Source organism: Poeciliopsis prolifica, unplaced genomic scaffold, assembly GCF_027474105.1.
Source record: "Poeciliopsis prolifica strain line A6 unplaced genomic scaffold, Auburn_PproV2 SCAFFOLD014, whole genome shotgun sequence".
In the NCBI taxonomy this organism is placed as follows: Eukaryota; Metazoa; Chordata; class Actinopteri; order Cyprinodontiformes; family Poeciliidae; genus Poeciliopsis; species Poeciliopsis prolifica.
Window position 1 is genome coordinate 8,642,428 of NW_026562389.1, and position 20,484 is coordinate 8,662,911.

The 20,484-nt window shown below is 38.7% G+C and overlaps 1 protein-coding gene and 2 pseudogenes across 43 annotated transcripts in view; 2 read left to right on the forward strand and 1 right to left on the reverse strand.

The window, feature by feature from the left end:
• The first annotated feature begins 2,820 nt into the window (after positions 1-2,820).
• LOC129366122 (nuclear factor 7, brain-like) lies at positions 2,821-4,465 on the forward strand (annotated as a pseudogene).
• Positions 4,466-7,403: 2,938 nt separating this feature from the next.
• Positions 7,404-14,291, forward strand: LOC129366037 (uncharacterized; annotated as a pseudogene).
• Positions 14,292-14,998: 707 nt separating this feature from the next.
• camk2b1 (calcium/calmodulin-dependent protein kinase (CaM kinase) II beta 1) overlaps positions 14,999-20,484 on the reverse strand; it is an 86,995-nt gene continuing 81,509 nt past the window's right edge. For all 43 annotated transcript variants that reach the window (XM_055039793.1, XM_055039770.1, XM_055039786.1 and 40 more), the window contains one exon: positions 14,999-19,944. The gene's annotated coding sequence lies outside the window, so the exon portion shown is untranslated. The remainder of the gene's footprint in view (positions 19,945-20,484) is intronic.

Here is a 20,484-nt window from a genome sequence, read left to right on the forward strand (position 1 = left end):
TTGTTGCGCAGTTTCCGCGCCTGTCCACCAGGCGGTACGCACTGATGCGTTCGGAGTCGCTCCTTGACGATGCAAAAAATGTGGTGCAGATTCATTGGTTTAGCGAGGAAATATAGCTGGCGCATTAATGTAGGACGCGCGTGGAGTCAAAATATATTTCAATGCTGTTGTTCTTTTTAGAGGTCAACAAAGGTCATACGTATCCAATTTGGCGTCAGTCGGATGATCCACGTGTCATTTACAGCCGATTGTATGCACATGGCGAAGTACTACAGTTCGTCATTTTTCATCATTTTCAGCTGTGTTTCTAAAGCACTCTATTTCATTGTTGGTAATACTTACTCAGAGTGGCGAATTACTGAAATGGTTTGGAAGAAGTAAGAAATGCTACATTTACTGCATGATTTAATTCAACAAAAATTATCTGAGACATTTCTATCCTTTTAGAAATTTAATGGCAACGCTCTCACAAAGTTTTCACGCCCATCCGCCCGTGGATCTGTTTTCATTGGTGGAGGAACACTGACACCTACTGGCGAAATACTGATATTGTTCTTCATCCTGTTTATCTGCTGTTTCATTTGTGGAGCAATACTGACCCCAAGTGGCGAATTACTGAAATGGTTTATAAACGGCAAAAATGGGATGAAAATCTGAACTTCAATCAAAAATGGCCGACTTCCTCTGGAGTTTAGACCATGGCTCCAAGAGACTTTTTTGTAAGTCCTGACATGGTACACACGTGTACAAAGTTTCGTAATTGTAGGTTAAAGCATGGCTTGGGGCTGATCATTTAAAATTTTCTAGGGGGCGCTATAGAGAAATTAGGCCACACCCTACAAATATTGTGATGGATTCCTGTCGGGGAGTGGATGAAGATCCATCCTTGTGAGTTTGGAGCAGCTGCACCCAAAAATGTGGAATTGAGAGCCAAACGTATGGCGATGGCGTTACAGGTCACTTCGCCACGCCGCCACGCCAGCTGCTCCATCGAAGCTGGTCGGGGTTGGAATCCTCAACACACCAACATGTCTTCTGTGTCTGGGCACAGTTTCATGTTGATGAGGTCAAAGGGGTCAGATAGCGACCATTCAGAGTAAAACATGACACTTCCTTTTCTCAGGGGGCGTGGCCTAAGTGATGTCATCATTCGACCATAGGGTATTGTAGGACACCCGATGATGATCAATCACAGAAAATTTGGTGCCTCTGTGAGTTTCTGTGTAGGAAATATAGCAGTTTATGTTTTTTTATGGCGTGTAGGTGAACTTTGACCCCTGCTAACCCCCCTTCAGCATTCTCAAAAACTCACCGTTTTGATAACTTTAGATGGGACATGCCTTATGAACAGACTGACCGAGTTTCAAGCCGATCAATCGAAATCCCTAGGAGGAGTTCGATCAAATACGAAGGCTGTAAATGGCAAAAATGGGGTCAAAATTTGAACTTCAATCTAAAATGGCCGACTTCCTGTGGGGTTTAGACCATGGCTCCAAGAGACTTTTTTGTAAGTCCTGACATGGTACACATGTGTACAACGTTTCGTAATTGTAGGTTAAAGCATGGCTTGGGGCTGATCATTTAAAGTTTTCTAGGCGCTATAGAGAAATTAGGCCACGCCCACCAAATATTGTGATGGATTCCTGTCGGGGAGTGGATGAGGATCCATCCTTGTGAGTTTGGAGCAGTTGGGCCCGAAAATGTGGAATTGAGAGCCAAACGTATGGCGATGGCGTTAGAGGTCACTTCGCCACGCCGCCACGCCCACCTGCTCCATTGAAGCTGGTCGGGCTTGGAATCCTCAATACACCAACATGTCTTCTGTGTCTGGGCACAGTTTCATGTTGATGAGGTCAAAGGGGTCAGATAGCGACCGTCCACAGTAAAACATTACACTTCCTGTTCTCATGGGGCGTGGCCTAAGTGATGTCATCATTCGACCATAGGGTATTGTAGGAGACCCGATAATGATCAATCACAGAAACTTTGGTGCCTCTGTGAGTTTCTGTGTAGGAGATATAGCAGTTTATTTTTTTATGGCGAGTAGGTGAACTTTGACCCCTGCTAACCCCCCTTCAGCATACTCAAAAACTCACCGTTTTGATAACTTTAGATGGGACATGCCTTATGAACAGACTGACCGAGTTTGAAGCCGATCAATCGAAATCCCTAGGAGGAGTTCGATCAATACGAAGGCTGTAAACGGCAAAAATGGCCCCAAAATTGGACCTTCAATCCAAAATGGCTGACTTCCTGTGATACTTGCACTATGACATTAATTGTAAATTTTGAGCATCTTGGGGAGCTCTACAAGTGTACCAAATTTCATGTCTCTAGGATAAAGTAAGTGAATAGCAAAGGGTCCTTTGAAAATTTGTAGGTGGCGCTATTGAGCCATTTTTTATGGGATTTTTGCAATGACCTTAAAATACAAAATTTTGAAACTCCCTTTACGCGTCCGCCAAGTTTGGTGAGTTTTTGAAAATGATAAAGCCCCCAAAAAGGCCCCTCTTTAGGGGGGCAGAATAATAATAATAATAATAAGAAACAGTACAGAAACAATAGGCCTTCGCAGCGCTTAGCTGCTCGGGCCTAATAATAAACAGTACAGATACAATAGGCCTTCGCAGCGCTTAGCTGCTCGGCCTAATAATAATAATAATAAACAGTAGGAAAACAATAGGCCTTCGCAGCGCTTAGCTGCTCGGGCCTAATTACAACTAATCATTTCCTTAAAAGAGAAAAGCATTACCACCAACTAGTGGCCACATTATGTTACAGCAGTTTTAATTCAGTGAACTCCACCCAGAACAGGAAAACGAAACTAAAAGACATTTGGAGAGACGAGAACAACGTGACAGGAAATTTTCCAATCTGTAAAGAAGAACTCAGGAGGACTAAAGCTCAACATACTGACTTCAGCGGAGGAATTAACTAAAATGGCGGAGAAAATCGCTCTTTTTGAAAGTTACCTGAGCTGCCATGTTTGTTCAGAGACTTTCAGAGATCCCGTGTCTCTGAGCTGCAACCACAGCTTCTGCTCAAGATGCCTGGAGGAATTCTGGGAACAAACTGGAAATAAAAACTGTCCCATCTGTAAACGATCATCAAAGGAGGATCCGTCCATCAACTTCTCCCTCAAAGAACTCGCTGATTCGTTTGCTGAGAAACAAAATGGAGCTTCAACTGAGATCGAAAAAGAGAAGAAAGAGAAGAAGGTGGTGTGTGAGAAACACTCAGAGGTTCCTTACTGGTTCTGTGAAGACGAGCAGAGAGCTGTGTGTCCTGTCTGTGAGTTTTCTCTCCACCCAGAGTCACAAAGTGGTTCCTATAGAACAAGCAGTCAGTGAGCTGAAGGAGCAGCTGAAATCTGACTTAAAGTCTCTGCAGGACAAGAGGAACAAACACAAACAGGTGGAGGAAACATACGATGATGTGATTCAACACTCCAAGAAGCAGCTGCTGTCCACAGAGACACAGATCAGAGCAGAGTTCAACAAGCTCCACCAGTTCCTGAGAGAGGAAGAGGAGTCCAGACTGGCAGCTCTGAGGGAGGAAGAGGAGCAGAAGAAGAAGACTATCATGAGAGAGGTGAAGAGGATTGAGGAGCAGATCTCCTCTCTGTCAGACAGCATCTCTGCTGTAGAAGAAGAGCTGCAGAAAGACAACGTGTCGTTCCTCAGCAGTTATGAAGCCACTCAGAGCAGAGCCAGAGGTCAGGTCACTGCCAGATCCACAGCTGGTATCAGGAGCTCTGATAGATGTGGCCAAACACCTGGGCAACCTGTCCTTCAGAGTCTGGGAGAAGATGAAGGACCAGGTCCACTACAGTCCCATCATTCTGGACCCAAACACTGCAAATAGACGACTCTATCTGTCTGATCTGACCAGAGTGAGACATGGAAACACAGAGCAGCAGCTTCCCGATAATCCAGAGAGAAACACTGAGTATCCTGACGTTTTTGGTTCTGAGGGCTTCAGTTCAGGGAACACAGCTGGGATGTGGAGGTGGGAGATCATCCTCACTGGATTGTGGGTTTGGCTAAAGAGTCTGCTGACAAGGGAGAAGCAAATGTTTCACCAGAAAATGGATTCTGGTGTTTATTGCATCGTGATGGACAATACACTGATGGTGATGGTGAAACTCTCCCAGTGAAGAAGAGTCTCCTCAGGATCAGAGTCCAGCTGGACTATGACATGGGGGACGTTTCCTTCTACGACTCTGAAGACATGACTCTTATCTGCAGTTACAAAGACACTTTCACTGAGAAACTCTTCCCTTATTTTAATATAGGAGCAGCAGGTGATACCAAAACATCTGAGATCAAAATATGTGAAACTAAGATGCTGATTGGATCAATGTGACTGAAATTATTGAAGGGCATTTATGTCACAAACTGATTTTGCTCCTGCAGAGCTTTTTTTTTTTTTCTGATTTGATATAAACTTTATTCCTATTTAAAAGGAATATCTAATATCCTGGTTAAAAATAATAAAAAAAATACTTTAAAACTATCTTTACAACATGATGTCAAAAAAATTGTTTAATATTTTTGTATTTTGATTTCTATAATGTCACCATCAGAGCTTATTAATTATTTTTTGCAAAGTTTTATTCACTCTGATCCCTAAATTTTCACAATGTTTCTACATCAAGTGTATCATGTACTTTTGTTATGAGTTGAGAAATAAAAAAAAACCAATCAGCCAACATAGTTGGATTATTTTAAATGTAAATATTTTTCAATTTTGATTATTTTGTTGTTTGAAGAATTTAGTTAGAAATCAGATTGAAATTAATTGATGGATTTATGAAACATTAAATCATAAATCTCTTTCAAACCTATAAAGATTCTCCTGATAAATTTACAGAAAAGAGAAAATATTTTTTTAAAAAGCTGAACATAACTTAGTGAATATGGCCAACTTCAGAAAGTATAACTTAATAGTGTTATGATTTAACAACTCATTAAAGATGAGATGATTGTTTACATATTTATCTTAGTATCTAATTTGTTTTTGATTTGCCCAAATATAACAAATAAATAGAAAATGACTAAATTTCCACAATTCAGCCATCAAAACCTAGAAGTAATTATAAATCAATTTAGCTCCTTTTGCTGTCTGGATGTCCCACCCAGTGGTGCCCAAAGTCAGTCCTGGAGAGTCGGCATCCTGCAAGTTCTAGTTTTCTCCCTGGTGGTAAACAACCTGTTCAGCATATTCATTTTTTTCTTATGCCTTGTAACGAGCCATCATTTGATCCAGGTGCGTTAAACCAGACAGAGAACTAAAACATGCTGGATGCCGACTCTCCAGGACTACACTTGGGCACCACTATCCTACTCAAACTTTCCTTAAGAAAGTTCTGCTGTCTTTGCAAATGATCTGATTAAAATAGTGAACTCACTGCTCTCATCAGGTGTTTTCCTCTAGGTTTTAGAAACAGTAGTTATGAAGCCATTGATAAAAAAACAAACAATCTGGATTAATCTCTACTGCAGAACTACAGACCGATCTCCACCTTTCAAATCAACAGTAAAATTATTGAAAAAGTTGTTTAAACAATTAAATATCTCCCTTCATTAAATATTCTCCCTGTGCATGCCTGGCTTCTCTCTGGGTACTCCAGCTTCCTCCCACAGTCCATAGACATAATTGTCGGGTTAATTGGTCTCTAAATTTTTCCTATGTGTGAATGTGTATATGGTCGTTTGTCTTGTCTGTCTCTGTGTTGCTCTGCGTCAGACTGGTGACCTCCAGGTTGACCCCGCCTCTCGCCCATTGACAGTTGGAGAAAGGCACCAGCACCCCTGCTGACCCCCAGCAGGAGCCTGAAGTCCTGAAGTTCTTCCCAAAGTTCTGACATCAGTCCTGCTGCCAGTTTGTGGATTGTGATTAAAAGTCGGTCAGTGACAGAAAACCAACCAGTTCATGAATGAACTCCACCTATTCTGAAAGGAAGAGTCAGAACTTGCCAGAATCTTGTTGGTGACTACAGAGTGTTTTCTAGGTTCAGCTTGATCTTCTAGGGTCATTAGCAAATCACAATGTCTTTGTAATACCAACTAGTGCTAAAAGGGAAATGCTTACACTTTTTTAAGTGAGGAAAAGAAAACCCAATCAATCTGTTTTTACAGTGCATGCACACATTTGATATTCACTGTAATTTTAGGGAGAAATCAGGGGACAACTATCCGAGACAATTTCTAACTAAAACACAATTCACTGTTAATTCATCTGGTATTTAGTTATTTTTAATATATATTTATGCCTATTTATACAGTTTATCTAGACTGTTCAGCATACTGTTTAAATGTAGTTTTACCTCATTTTTCAAATATCATAAATAGTATTCAAAATGTCAAATGTTATTTTTAATATTTTCATTTCATATTCTGTATATTTGTGTTTTGTTGTTTTCTCTTTGAAATTGTTGGTAAACGATTATATGTTTAGTTATTGCAGAAAATATTTAATACATTTGTCTTAGAGTTCACATAAACTAAATCCATGTGATTATTATTATTTTTCATTCTGCCAGTAGTAAGCATCTACTCTGCAGTTTGTTGGTTCTACAAACCCACAAAGACTCTATCGGACTATTTAAATTCAATTTATTAATAACACTTTTTCTGAAATTTAGAGAAATGCAGTGCAAGAAAACAAAGCAATAATCAGAACTAGAGGGTTAATATTATTCAAGAAAAACAAGTTAAATACTGACTGTCAAGTTAAAATAGAAAATGGTACATTTTTGGATGTATTCAGCATCTCCACCCAACTGGCACGCACCTTACAAAGAATCAAGTGGACCCATCCCTCTCACTTCTCAAGCTCAGCAGGTAAATCTATGAGGTAACTTGGCTCACCTGTGCTCACAGTGATCTCTTCAGACAAAGAACCTCAACTGAAAGCTTCCTCAAAGACGCCACTGGTAGGAATGGATATTATTCACAGTTTACATCATTCAAATTGCATTCAAAAGACCAAAATAGATTTATTTGATGCAATGTTTTTATGTGTTTGGAAACAAATTAATTGCACTGTTTGGAATATAGTTTATTTATTTATTCACTGTTAACTTACAAGTAAATTAAATCATTTCTTTAGAAACTAGTAAGTTAAAATTAACTCATTGTGATTGTAATTAATGTTTCTCCTATTTGTAGATTTTCAGCCTACTCTTTGACCTACTCATGTGAACCACTGCTCATGTGAGCACATGTTTGCTCATATGCTGTCGATGAGATTCATCTAAAGACAAGAAAAAGGATAAATAAAAGATGTCCCTGAGATGAGTTGTTCCTGCGTCTCTTTGGAGTAAACAAGCTTTTCCAAGTTTGGGCAAAAGTTGAGTTAAGAGAGCAAAAAACCTGACGGACAGAAAAACGTCTCAGAAAAAGGAACTAGCACCATCTAGCGGCAGGGTTGTAACATCAGTTTTATTTCAATGAGTTCCACCCAAAGAAGGTAAACAAAACTTAAAAAGAATATATTTACAGGAAGACGACGCGACAGAAAAGCCTCTCGTCTTTATTGAAGAACAAAGAAGAGGACTGTCTTCAGAGAAGAAATTAACTAAAATGGCGGAGAAAATCGCTCTTTTTGAAAATTACCTGAGCTGCCATGTTTGTTCAGAGACTTTCAGAGATCCTGTGTCTCTGAGCTGCAACCACAGCTTCTGCTCAAGATGCCTGCAGGAATTCTGGGAACAAACTGGAAATAAAAACTGTCCCATCTGTAAACGATCGTCAAAGGAGGATCCGTCCATCAACTTGTCCCTCAAAGAACTCGCTGATTCGTTTGCTGAGAAACAGAATGGAGCTTCAACTGAGATGGAAAAAGAGGAGAAGAAAGAGAAGAAGGTGGTGTGTGAGAAACACTCAGAGGTTCCTTACTGGTTCTGTGAAGACGAGCAGAGAGCTGTGTGTCCTGTCTGTGAGTTTTCTCTCCACCAGAGTCACAAAGTGGTTCCTATAGAACAAGCAGTCAGTGAGCTGAAGGAGCAGCTGAAATCTGACTTAAAGTCTCTGCAGGACAAGAGGAACAAACACAAACAGGTGGAGGAAACATACGATGATGTGATTCAACACTCCAAGAAGCAGCTGCTGTCCACAGAGACACAGATCAGAGCAGAGTTCAACAAGCTCCACCAGTTCCTGAGAGAGGAAGAGGAGTCCAGACTGGCAGCTCTGAGGGAGGAAGAGGAGCAGAAGAGGAAGACTATCATGAGAGAGATGAAGAGGATTGAGGAGCAGATCTCCTCTCTGTCAGACAGCATCTCTGCTGTAGAAGAGCTGCAGAAAGACAACGTGTCGTTCCTCAGCAGTTATGAAGCCACTCAGAGCAGAGCCAGAGGTCAGAGGTCACTGCCAGATCCACAGCTGGTCTCAGGAGCTCTGATAGATGTGGCCAAACACCTGGGCAACCTGTCCTTCAGAGTCTAGGAGAAGATGAAGGACCAGGTCCACTTCAGTCCCATCATTCTGGATCCAAATACTGCAAATGAACAACTCTATCTGTCTGATGATCTGACCAGGGTGAGTCATGGAAACACAGAGCAGCAGCTTCCCGATAATCCAGAGAGAAACACTAAGTATCCTGACGTTTTTGGTTCTGAGGGCTTCAGTTCAGGGAAACACAGCTGGGATGTGGAAGTGGGAGATCATCCTGAATGGATTGTGGGTTTGGCTAAAGAATCTGTTGACAAGGGAGAAGCAAATGTTTCACCAGAAAATGGAATCTGGTGTTTAGGGCATCGTGATGGACAATAAACTGATGTTGATGGTGAAACTCTCCCAGTGAAGAAGAGTCTCCAGAGGATCAGAGTCCAGCTGGACTATGACATGGGGGACGTTTCCTTCTACGACTCTGAAGACATGACTCTTATCTGCAGTCACAGAGACACTTTCACTGAGAAACTCTTCCCTTATTTTAATATAGGAGCAGCAGGTGATACCAAAACATCTGAGATCAAAATATGTGAAACTAAGATGCTGATTGGATCAATGTGACTGAAATTATTGAAGGGCATTTATGTCACAAACTGATTTTTGCTCCTGCAGAGCTTTTTTTTTTTTTTCTGATTTGACATAAACTTTGTTTCTATTCAAAAGGAAAATCTGATATCCTGGTTAAAAATGATAACAAAAAAAAACACTTTAAAAACTATCTTTACAACATGATGTCAAAATTGTTTGATATTTTTGTATTTTGATTTCTAAAATGTCGCCATCAGAGCTTATTAATTATTTTTTGCAAAGTTTTATTCACTCTGATCCTGAAATTTTCACAATGTTTCTACATCAAGTGTATCATGTACTTTTGTGATGGGTTCAGAAATAAAAAAAAAATACCAATCAGCCAACATAGTTGGATTATTTTAAATGTAAATATTTTTCAATTTTGATTATTTTGTTGTTTGAAGAATTTAGTTAGAAATCAGATTAAAATTAATTGATGGATTTAAGAAACATTAAATTATAAATCTCTTTCAAACCTGTAAAGATTCTCCTGATAAATTTACAGAAAAGAGAAAATAATTTAAGAAAAAAAGCTGAACACAACTTAGTGAATATGGCCAACTTCAGAAAGTATAACTTAATAGTGTTATGATTTAGCAACTCATTAAAGATGAGATGATTGTTTACATATTTATCTTAGTATCTAATTTGTTTTACTTTGTTTAGGGACAAAGAAATTCACAATTTGCTCATCAGCACTAATGATTTTCCCAAATATAACAAATAAATAGAAAATAACTAAATTTCCACAATTCAGCCATCAAAACCTAGAAGTAATTATAAATCAATTTAGCTCCTTTTGCTGTCTGGATGTCCCACCCAGTGGTGCCCAAAGTCGGTCCTGGAGGGTCGGCATCCTGCATGTTCTAGTTTTCTCCCTGGTGGTAAACAACCTGTTCAGCATATTCATTTTTTTCTTATGCCTTGTAACGAGCCATCATTTGATCCAGGTGCGTTAAACCAGACAGAGAACTAAAACATGCTGGATGCCGACTCTCGAGGACTACACTTGGGCACCACTATCCTACTCAAACTTTCCTTAAGGAAGTTCTGCTGTCATTGCAAATGATCTGATTTAAATAGTGAACTCACTGCTCTCATCAGGTGTTTTCCTCTAGGTTTTAGAAATAGTAGTTATTAAGCCATTGATTAAAAAAAAAAACAATCTGGACAAATCTCTACTGCAGAACTACAGACTGATCTCCACCTTTCAATTCAACAGTAAAATTATTGAAAAAGTTGTTTAAACAATTAAATATCTCCCTTCATTAAATATTCTCCCTGTGCATGCCTGGCTTCTCTCTGGGTACTCCAGCTTCCTCCCACAGTCCATAGACATAATTGTCGGGTTAATTGGTCTCTAAATTCTCCCTATGTGTGAATGTGTATATGGTCGTTTGTCTTGTCTGTCTCTGTGTTGCTCTGTGTCAGACTGGTGACCTCCAGGTTGACCCCGCCTCTCGCCCATTGACAGTTGGAGAAAGGCACCAGCACCCCTGCTGACCCCCAGCAGGAGCCTGAAGTCCTGAAGTTCTTCCCAAAATTCTGACATCAGTCCTGCTGCCAGTTTGTGGATTGTGATTAAAAGTCGGTCAGTGACAGAAAACCAACCAGTTCATGAATGAACTCCACCTATTCTGAAAGGAAGAGTCAGAACTATGCCAGGATCTTGTTGGTGACTACAGAGTGTTTTCTAGGTGCAGCTTGATCTTCTAGGGTCATTAGCAAATCACAATGTCTTTGTAATACCAACTAATGCTAAAAGGGAAATGCTTACACTTTTTTAAGTGAGGAAAAGAAAACCCAATCAATCTGTTTTTACAGTGCATGCACACATTTGATATTCACTGTAATTTTAGGGAGAAATCAGGGGGCAACTATCCGAGACAATTTCTAACTAAAACACAATTCACTGTTAATTCATCTGGTATTTAGTTATTTTTAATATATATTTATGCCTATTTATACACTTTATCTAGACTGTTCAGCATACTATATAAATGTAGTTTTTCCTCATTTTTCAAATATCATAAATCATATTCAAAATGTCAAATGTAATTTTTAATATTTTTCATTTCATATTCTGTATATTTGTATTTTGTTGTTTTCTCTTTGAAATTGTTGGAAAACAATATGTTTAGTTAAGTTATTGCAGAAAAATATTTAATACATTTTTCTTAGAGTTCACATAAACTAAATCCATGTGATTATTATTATTTTTCATTCTGCCAGTAGTAAGCATCTACTCTGCGGTTTGTTGGTTCTACAAACCCACAAAGACTCTATCGGACTATTTAAATTCAATTTATTGATAACACTTTTTCTGAAATTTAGAGAAATGCAGTGCAAGAAACAAAGCAATAATCAGAACTAGAGGATTAATATTATTCAAGAAAAACAAGTTAAATACTGACTGTCAAGTTAAAACACAAAATGGTACATTTTTGGATGTATTCAGCATCTCCACCCAAATGGCACGCACCTTACAAAGAATCAAGTGCACCCATCCCTTTCACTTCTCAAGCTCAGCAGTTAAATCTATGAGGTAACTTGGCTCACCTGTGCTCACAGTGATCTCTTCAGACAAAGAACCTCAACTGAAAGCTTCCTCAAAGACGCCACTGGTAGGAATGGATATTATTCACAGTTTACATCATTCAAATTGCATTCAAAAGACCAAAATAGATTTATTTGATGCAATGTTTTATGTGTTTGGAAACAAATTAATTGCACTGTTTGGAATATAGTTTATTTATTTATTCACTGTTAACTTACAAGTAAATTAAATCATTTCTTTAGAAATTAATTAGTTAAAATGAACTCATTGTGATTGTAATTAATGTTTCTCTGTAGATTTTCAGCCTACTCTTTGACCTACTCATGTGAACCACTGCTCATGTGAGCACATGTTTTGCTCATATGCTGTCGATGAGATTCATCTAAAGACAAGAAAAAGGATAAATAAAAGATGTCCCTGAGATGAGTTGTTCCTGCGTCTCTTTGGAGTAAACAAGCTTTTCCAAGTTTGGGCAAAAGTTGAGTTAAGAGAGCAAAAAACCTGACGGACAGAAAAACGTCTCAGAAAAAGGAACTAGCACCATCTAGCGGCAGGGTTGTGTAACATCAGTTTTATTTCAATGAGTTCCACCCAAAGAAGGTAAACAAAACTTAAAAAGAATATATTTACAGGAAGACGACGCGACAGAAAAGCCTCTCGTCTTTATTGAAGAACAAAGAAGAGGACTGTCTTCAGAGAAGAAATTAACTAAAATGGCGGAGAAAATCGCTCTTTTTGAAAATTACCTGAGCTGCCATGTTTGTTCAGAGACTTTCAGAGATCCTGTGTCTCTGAGCTGCAACCACAGCTTCTGCTCAAGCTGCCTGCAGGAATTCTGGGAACAAACTGGAAATAAAAACTGTCCCATCTGTAAACGATCGTCAAAGGAGGATCCGTCCATCAACTTGTCCCTCAAAGAACTCGCTGATTCGTTTGCTGAGAAACAGAATGGAGCTTCAACTGAGATGGAAAAAGAGAGAAGAAAGAGAAGAAGGTGGTGTGTGAGAAACACTCAGAGGTTCCTTACTGGTTCTGTGAAGACGAGCAGAGAGCTGTGTGTCCTGTCTGTGAGTTTTCTCTCCACCAGAGTCACAAAGTGGTTCCTATAGAACAAGCAGTCAGTGAGCTGAAGCAGCAGCTGAAATCTGACTTAAAGTCTCTGCAGGACAAGAGGAACAAACACAAACAGGTGGAGGAAATATGATGATGTGATTCAACACTCCAAGAAGCAGCTGCTGTCCACAGAGACACAGATCAGAGCAGAGTTCAACAAGCTCCACCAGTTCCTGAGAGAGGAAGAGGAGTCCAGACTGGCAGCTCTGAGGGAGGAAGAAGAGCAGAAGAGGAAGACTATCATGAGAGAGATGAAGAGGATTGAGGAGCAGATCTCCTCTCTGTCAGACAGCATCTCTGCTGTAGAAGAGCTGCAGAAAGACAACGTGTCGTTCCTCAGCAGTTATGAAGCCACTCAGAGTGGAGCCAGAGGTCAGAGGTCACTGCCAGATCCACAGCTGGTATCAGGAACTCTGATAGATGTGGCCAAACACCTGGGCAACCTGTCCTTCAGAGTCTGGGAGAAGATGAAGGACCAGGTCCACTTCAGTCCCATCATTCTGGACCCAAACACTGCAAATAGACGACTCTATCTGTCTGATGATCTGACCAGAGTGAGACATGGAAACACAGAGCAGCAGCTTCATGATAATCCAGAGAGAATCAATGAGTATCCTGAGGTTTTTGGTTCTGAGGGCTTCAGCTCAGGGAAACACAGCTGGGATGTGGAGGTGGGAGATCATCCTGAATGGTTTGTGGGTTTGGCTAAAGAATCTGTTGACAAGGGAGAAGCAAATGTTTCACCAGAAAATGGAATCTGGTGTTTAGGGCATCGTGATGGAGAATACACTGATGTTGATGGTGAAACTCTCCCAGTGAAGAAGAGTCTCCTCAGGATCAGAGTCCAGCTGGACTATGACATGGGGGACGTTTCCTTCTACGACTCTGAAGACATGACTCTTATCTGCAGTCACAGAGACACTTTCACTGAGAAACTCTTCCCTTATTTTAATATAGGAGCTGCAGGTGATACCAAAACATCTGAGATCAAAATATGTGAAACTAAGATGCTGATTGGATCAATGTGACTGAAATTATTGAAGGGAATTTATGTCACAAACTGATTTTGCTCCTGCAGAGCTTTTTTTTTTTTTTTGCCTGATTTGACATAAACTTTGTTTCTATTCAAAAGGAAAATCTAATATCCTGATTAAAAATAATAATAAAAAAATACTTTAAAAACTATCTTTACAACATGATGTCAAAAATTGTTTAATATTTTTGTATTTTGATTTCTATAATGTCACCATCAGAGCTTATTAATAATTTTTTGCAAAGTTTTATTCACTCTGAGCCCTAAATTTTCACAATGTTTCTACATCAAGTGTAAATAAATTAATTTAACAATAAATTTAACAATTTTTTTGGTTCTGAGGGCTTCAGCTCAGGGAAACAGCTGGGATGTGGAAGTGGGAGATCATCCTGACTGGATTGTGGGTTTGGCTAAAGAATCTGTTGACAGGAAGGGAGGGAGAGATGTTACCCCAGAAGATGGAATCTGGTGTTTAGGGCATCGTGATGGAGAATACACTAATGGTGTCAAGAGTGTCGTAGTGAAGAAGTCTCCAGAGGATCAGAGTCCAGCTGGACTATGACATGGGGGACGTTTCCTTCTACGACTCTGAAGACATGACTCACATCTACAGTCACAGAGTCACTTTCACTGAGAAACTCTTCCCTTTTTTTACTGTTTATCCTGCAGGTGATGCTAAAACTTCTGATCTCAAAATATGTGAAACTAAGATGCTGATAGGATCAATGTGAACAGTGAAGCCACAAACTAATTGTATTAGTTTTAGTTTTGTTTTTTTCCTTTTTTTTTGCTGCATGGTACGAATACCAGATGCAAAGCTGAGACATAAAACTCAATTCCCACAGAGCAGCAGCTTCCTGATAATAAGAGAGAAACACTAAATACTGGAATGTTTTTGGTTCTGGGATGTGGAGGTGGGAGATCATCCTGACTGGTATTTGAGTTTGGTTAAAGACTCTGATGACAAGAAGGGAAGGAGAGACGTTATACTGCAATATATATTTGGAATCTGGTGTTTATGTTTTTTTTATATATATCTTTACCTCTTTATAAACGCTCATCTCTTCTTACCATAAACAGAATATTAAATCTAATATTTAGCATTTGGAAATTCTTTTCCTTTCTTACATTTTATTCATTTTTTGCTGTTCTTTTTTCTTGTGCAGATATTAATAGTCTACATTATTTTTATCAAATTGAAAAATGTAAACATTTGTCATTTGGAGTGATGTCTGTTCATGGAAACTAAAACACAGAAAGACATTGAAGTTTCTATTTAAACTCATTTTATTGATAACACCTTAACACATTTTCTTGAAGTTAGAGAAACACGTGTAGCACGTAAGAGAACAGAGCAATAATCTGAAGAAGCGGAGAATTAGAGGGTTAATATTATACAGAAGAAAGCCAAACTGACAAAAAGAGACAAAGGGAAACCGGAAAGAGCCGACTGCAGAGAAATGATTGAAGAAGGTTGGAAACGGAGGGAGCAGGAAAAAGAGAGACTCCCACAGAAGAGAAACCACCTCAGTGTTGTCAGAGCAACTTAGCTGCTGCTGCAGGAAAAACAAAAAAAAAACCCCAAAAAAACGCAGAGGTTCAGAGTGAAAATGGCGGCTTCAGAGCTCAGCCTGAATGAGCCGCTTCGTCTTTCTGATCCAATTTCTGGACGAAATACAAAACATCTTCTGTGCTTCATGTGGTGCGACTGCGCCTCCTGCTGGCTGCACTGACAACACTGAGAACCCACAGAAAAGCATGCAAAAGTATCAACACATCATCTTCATCAATGTCGACTTTATCATAGTCATCCTTAGTGCCACAGTCATGATTATAATAATCCTTACCATATTAATCATCTTCATTATATCATCTGGAGACAAAAATAGTTATATGCACTTAAAAAGCTGAGAAAATAGAGAAAGGTCGAGTTTACCAGCATTCAGTAGAAAATGAGAACCCAAATAAAAACACCAAAAAACTAAAAGTGTCCTTTTGACTGTCATGCAAAGAAGATGAAAGATACGCTGCTAGCAGCAGTGCTATAATACTGTGAACTCCCTCGTTTTAAATATGTGAGTCTTATTATGTTGATTTTCAAGGCTAGAAACACACTAAGAACAGAAAACATCACTTTGTACTGTACATGCTGCTATTTCTTCTTTTTTTTCTGGAGAAGGGTTGACCTCTTAGTATTAAAACATGTTGAAGTAGACAAGAGTGTCCTTACTGGATGAGACGTGAGTACGACACAAACTCAGTGGTGAGGAAAAAGGCTTCGTCTGACAAAAGTCAAGAAAGTGTTGAAACATCCGAGGGACGGCTGACGCAAAATACAATCCTGTACAAGTATATAAGTCATAAAGTGTCCCTCTGAAAACAGTAGCTCAGAATAACTACGGAAGTCCAAATGTGCCCCAATTCAGTAAGGAAAATAAATTATTACTTTAAAGTCTTTTAATTATAATTTGCAAAAAAATACGTAGATAATTAATGGATTTACTATTCATTTATAATGCGTTACAATAAATCAAATATGTTGGTAATAACAAAAATATTTACAAAAATACAATAATTATCTCTTAATATAATTTATAAGTTTGACTGTGTGCTCAAATGCATGAGTAAATGAAATAAGTTGATATATTTTTACCTTAAACCTTTGATTAGTGGATTTCAGATTTGGATATTAATGTGGTTGACAGGGTATTAAATTAATTATTACACACCCAATTTTCTGGATTTTTTGAAAAATATTTGAACTTTTGACACTCCATAGACCCAACTCATTGTATGTCGGCCAAATTAGGTGTGCTATCCCTTTAAGAACAGGTTTTACAGACAGTACTTGCACAATTGGAAAACAATAAGAAAAAAAAAAAGCACAGTAAAAACATCCACTAAAATAAATAAATAAATACTCAAAATAAATAAAAACCTGAGGACTGTTCACCAAACCGACAGCTGGGTCTCTCTGAATCTCTTGTTCGGACCGAGCGGTGATACAAAACGCGAAGGCAGCTAGTGGTGGACGAAGAACAGCGGAGCTGATCGCGAGTCGAACCTCTTCTAAAACAAACATCAGTTTTCAGTGCTGCAAAGTCCATCTGTGCTCTACCCTGCTGCCTCTGGCACAAGCACTTTATGTCATGAAAGGCTAATAACACTGTACACAAACCGAACATAATGAAGTAAAAGCACAGAAAAATAAAAAACAAAGCATGAAAAAAAAAGTCATCCTGGGGTTCAAGGCCCGTTGCTGTTTCTCATAAAACGCCTCCTAAACCTCCCCCAGGGTTTCAAAGAGCACACACTGAAGGCTTTAAATCTACATGCACATACAAATATATTGCACACTGTATTAAAAGACCGACATGATTGAAGCACCAAGCAAACACAACCTTCATGATTCCCCACCGCTGCAGGTTGGAGTCTTAGTTTTTGAATGTGCTTCATTTGGAAAAAAGCAGCAGTAACGCCAGCTTTCTGCTCTATGGCTTCAGAAACGAGGAAGGTCACACAAATCCGAAAGGATCTGTCGTTCAGAGCGCCGACTTCTTTTGTCGCTTTCAATTAAAGAAAAAAAAAAAAAGAACCTGCTGTTGTGTTTCAGCCAGCAGTGCAGGTTAAAAATAACTCTGCCTTTTTAAGAAGGAGCGCTGAGCTTCAAGCGGGTGTTCATCCGTCTCCAAGCAACAGCAGAAGACACCGGCTGAGCTTCCCCGTCTGCACCGAAAATAAAACGAGCCCCAAGCAGGTTCAGGATGAGTCACTGAGCTTCAGGTCTGACTGAAAACAGAGGGAGGTGTCAGCAGAACTTCCTCCTCATCTGACACTTTATATTTGATGCTTGTAGAAAACAACTAGACAACATGCTCTTCTCTGTAGGTTGTGCAACTTTAAAACACGAATCAGAGCTCCTGAGTGCAGGTAAGAGAAAGGTGGAAAAGAAAGTTTTCTTCTTGATTTACTGAGGTGCTTCAGCCTCTTCTGCCACAACCTCTACAATAATCTTATCAAGTATTTCTGTAAGGTTTCCAGTGAAAATATCTCAGTTCCCTTGAAATAAGACACTAACTTCTAAGCAACATTTTAGGAAGATAAGAACTTGTTTTAAGTCAATTGCGAATGAAAAAGTACTAGAACCAAACATGGAGAAGCAGCATTCATCTTCTAGAACAAACTTCCAGAAAACTGCAACACAGCCGAAACACTGAATTCATTTAAGTCAGTGTTTCACAATAAATGAAATATTGACCAGCATATTTAATGTGTATTGATGATGGTACTTGACAAAATGTCATATTTGTTACTACTTTCTCAATTGGTGACAAAATTAATTTTGTTTTATGATGTGAATCACTTTGACCTGCCTTGTTGATTAAATATACTACACAAATAAACTTGATTGATAGTTCTGCTGCAAGATTATTTCACTTATAACATGAGAAAAATGTCTTTTATTAGTGAAAGAAAACAGCAAGTAGTAATTTGTATCAATATGCAAAAATAACTGACTTAAAACAAGCTGCATATAAATTAGTTTTGTCTTATTTGAAAGTGTTTAAAGGGTTTTTGCACTGGAAACTAGACAACTTGATCAGATTTTGTGTTTCTGCAGGGCAGCTGAGAATCAACTGCAGGTTCCTCTGATTGTGCTCGGTTACCTGGAGTGGACTGTGACTGCTACGTCGCTACCTAGCATGACCGCGCTCACCAACACATCCTGTTCAGATCTGGTCATAAGTTTACCTACTTTCATCAGTTTTTGATTTATTTACGCTGCTTTTTCCCCAGCTCCCTCACTTTTAACGAACAACCAGATGGACTTTTGAGAAGAAATTTGAATTAATTGCGAATTTTCTCTCATACTTAGAGGGCAAAACTATAAGATTATCTAATCTAGCCACTTAAACTCTCTTATTGTTTCAAACCCAAGTAAACTGAACCATCTGGCATGGATGTTGGTGGGAGTTTTCCTGCCAGTGATACCGACGCATTGCACAAAGTTTAGGTAATTATTAAAAAAAGAAGACGTAAATACCCAACAAAAATTAAGTTGTTGAATAGACAGACCAAACAAACCAGTTTAAATAAACCGGTAAGAAGATGGATCAAATATGGAGCCAGATGCTTAATGTTTGGTAGAAAGGCAACTTGCTTTGCCAGATATTAGTGGGGCTTGTATGTATAAATTTGAATTTGTTGTGCTATCAGGGGAAATCCACAGTAAAATCAAACTTGTGCGCCCAGTTCTTGCTTTTTAAAATAATGAAAGTGACGTGTTTTTCCCCCCCTATTCCACACTAAAAAAGTAAACTAATCCCTCACAGCCTAAACTTAATCACATCCTTGACTGTATGTAAACTTCTGACCCCTGCCGTGTAGTCAAACTCTACGTTCAGAAACGTCCCATCCAAAAAGCAGCAAAAAACAACCGAACGATAAAAGTAAAGATACTGAAACCAACGTTTGAACTTCAAGTGCAGTATTATAGCTAACGTAGAAGAAGCAAATTATAAAAATGGCCAATAAACCTTTTCCACTTAACAGCCACAATAATAATAATAATAATAAAAAAACAAGAAAACAGCCACTGTTACTATGGGGAATAAAACATGCTTCCTTAAAAAGATAAAACAAAAAAGTTTCTTCAACTCTAAAAACCACTGGCATCAGGAAATCTGAATTATACAAATTACATATACAATTGCAAATGTGTAACAATAGTAATCATAATATAGTAATGATAATTATAGATTTTACTTAAAACTTTACATACTGTATTTCCAGTGCAGTGTTTATGTCACACAGGTGTGGATTCACAGGAGGACAAGAGAGGGTCACAAAAATATTGCGGGGGTGGGAGAGAGACCACTGGTAGGGGGCGCCACACCCCGACTCAAACACTCAGTGAGCTGGAGAGAAGAAGAACAAGGAAAAGAAGAAGAAGAAGAAGAAAAAGAAGATGTAGAGCGATGGTCCTCAGGAGCTTATTTTGTGGATGCAGACAGAGGCGGGGTCACGGTTGTCGAAGCAGAGGTGCATGCTGGGGGATGGAGGCTGGGAGTCCAGTGAGAGAGGGATTTGATTGTTGAGGCGTGACGAGCCATGTCCTCCAAGTCAACACTGGATGTGTTCCTTCATCCCGTCCTCTTCCTCCTCTTTTCTCTCCAGCAAATCGTTCCTGATAGACACAACTACAGCATTCAACCCTGAAAAGAGAACAGATCACAGGTTTTCACTCGAACCTTTGTCCAAGTTTAAAACACAGATAGGACTTGCTACAGAGGGATAAGCAAAATTAACTATTTCTTCACATTTTGTTTTTTGTTGTAATAATTTGCATTAGGATGGATATTTATTGTATTGTTTATTATTTATTGTGACAACTCTATTAATTAATATCATTTTGATTTATAATCAGCATTAATTTCAATTAAAGGTGTTGAAATCCCCCAAAATTGTTAGTTTTGCCACTTTCTTCACCTTTTTTTTAAATTAAGGTATCACAAAATGTCAATAAGTTAGAATAAATTATTAAATCCAGGTACTGTGTACGGTTAGTGATTCACATTTCACTTCTTTATATCATACTTCCGTATGATATAAAGGATGGATCAAATATAAATGAATAGGTCTGTCAAAATAAGCAATAAATAAATTAAAACAATTTTAATCATTTTCATATGCATGATTTATTGTTTTTCTCTTTTCTCTCTTTCTATCTAAAACTGCATGGAAAAAGTCTTCAG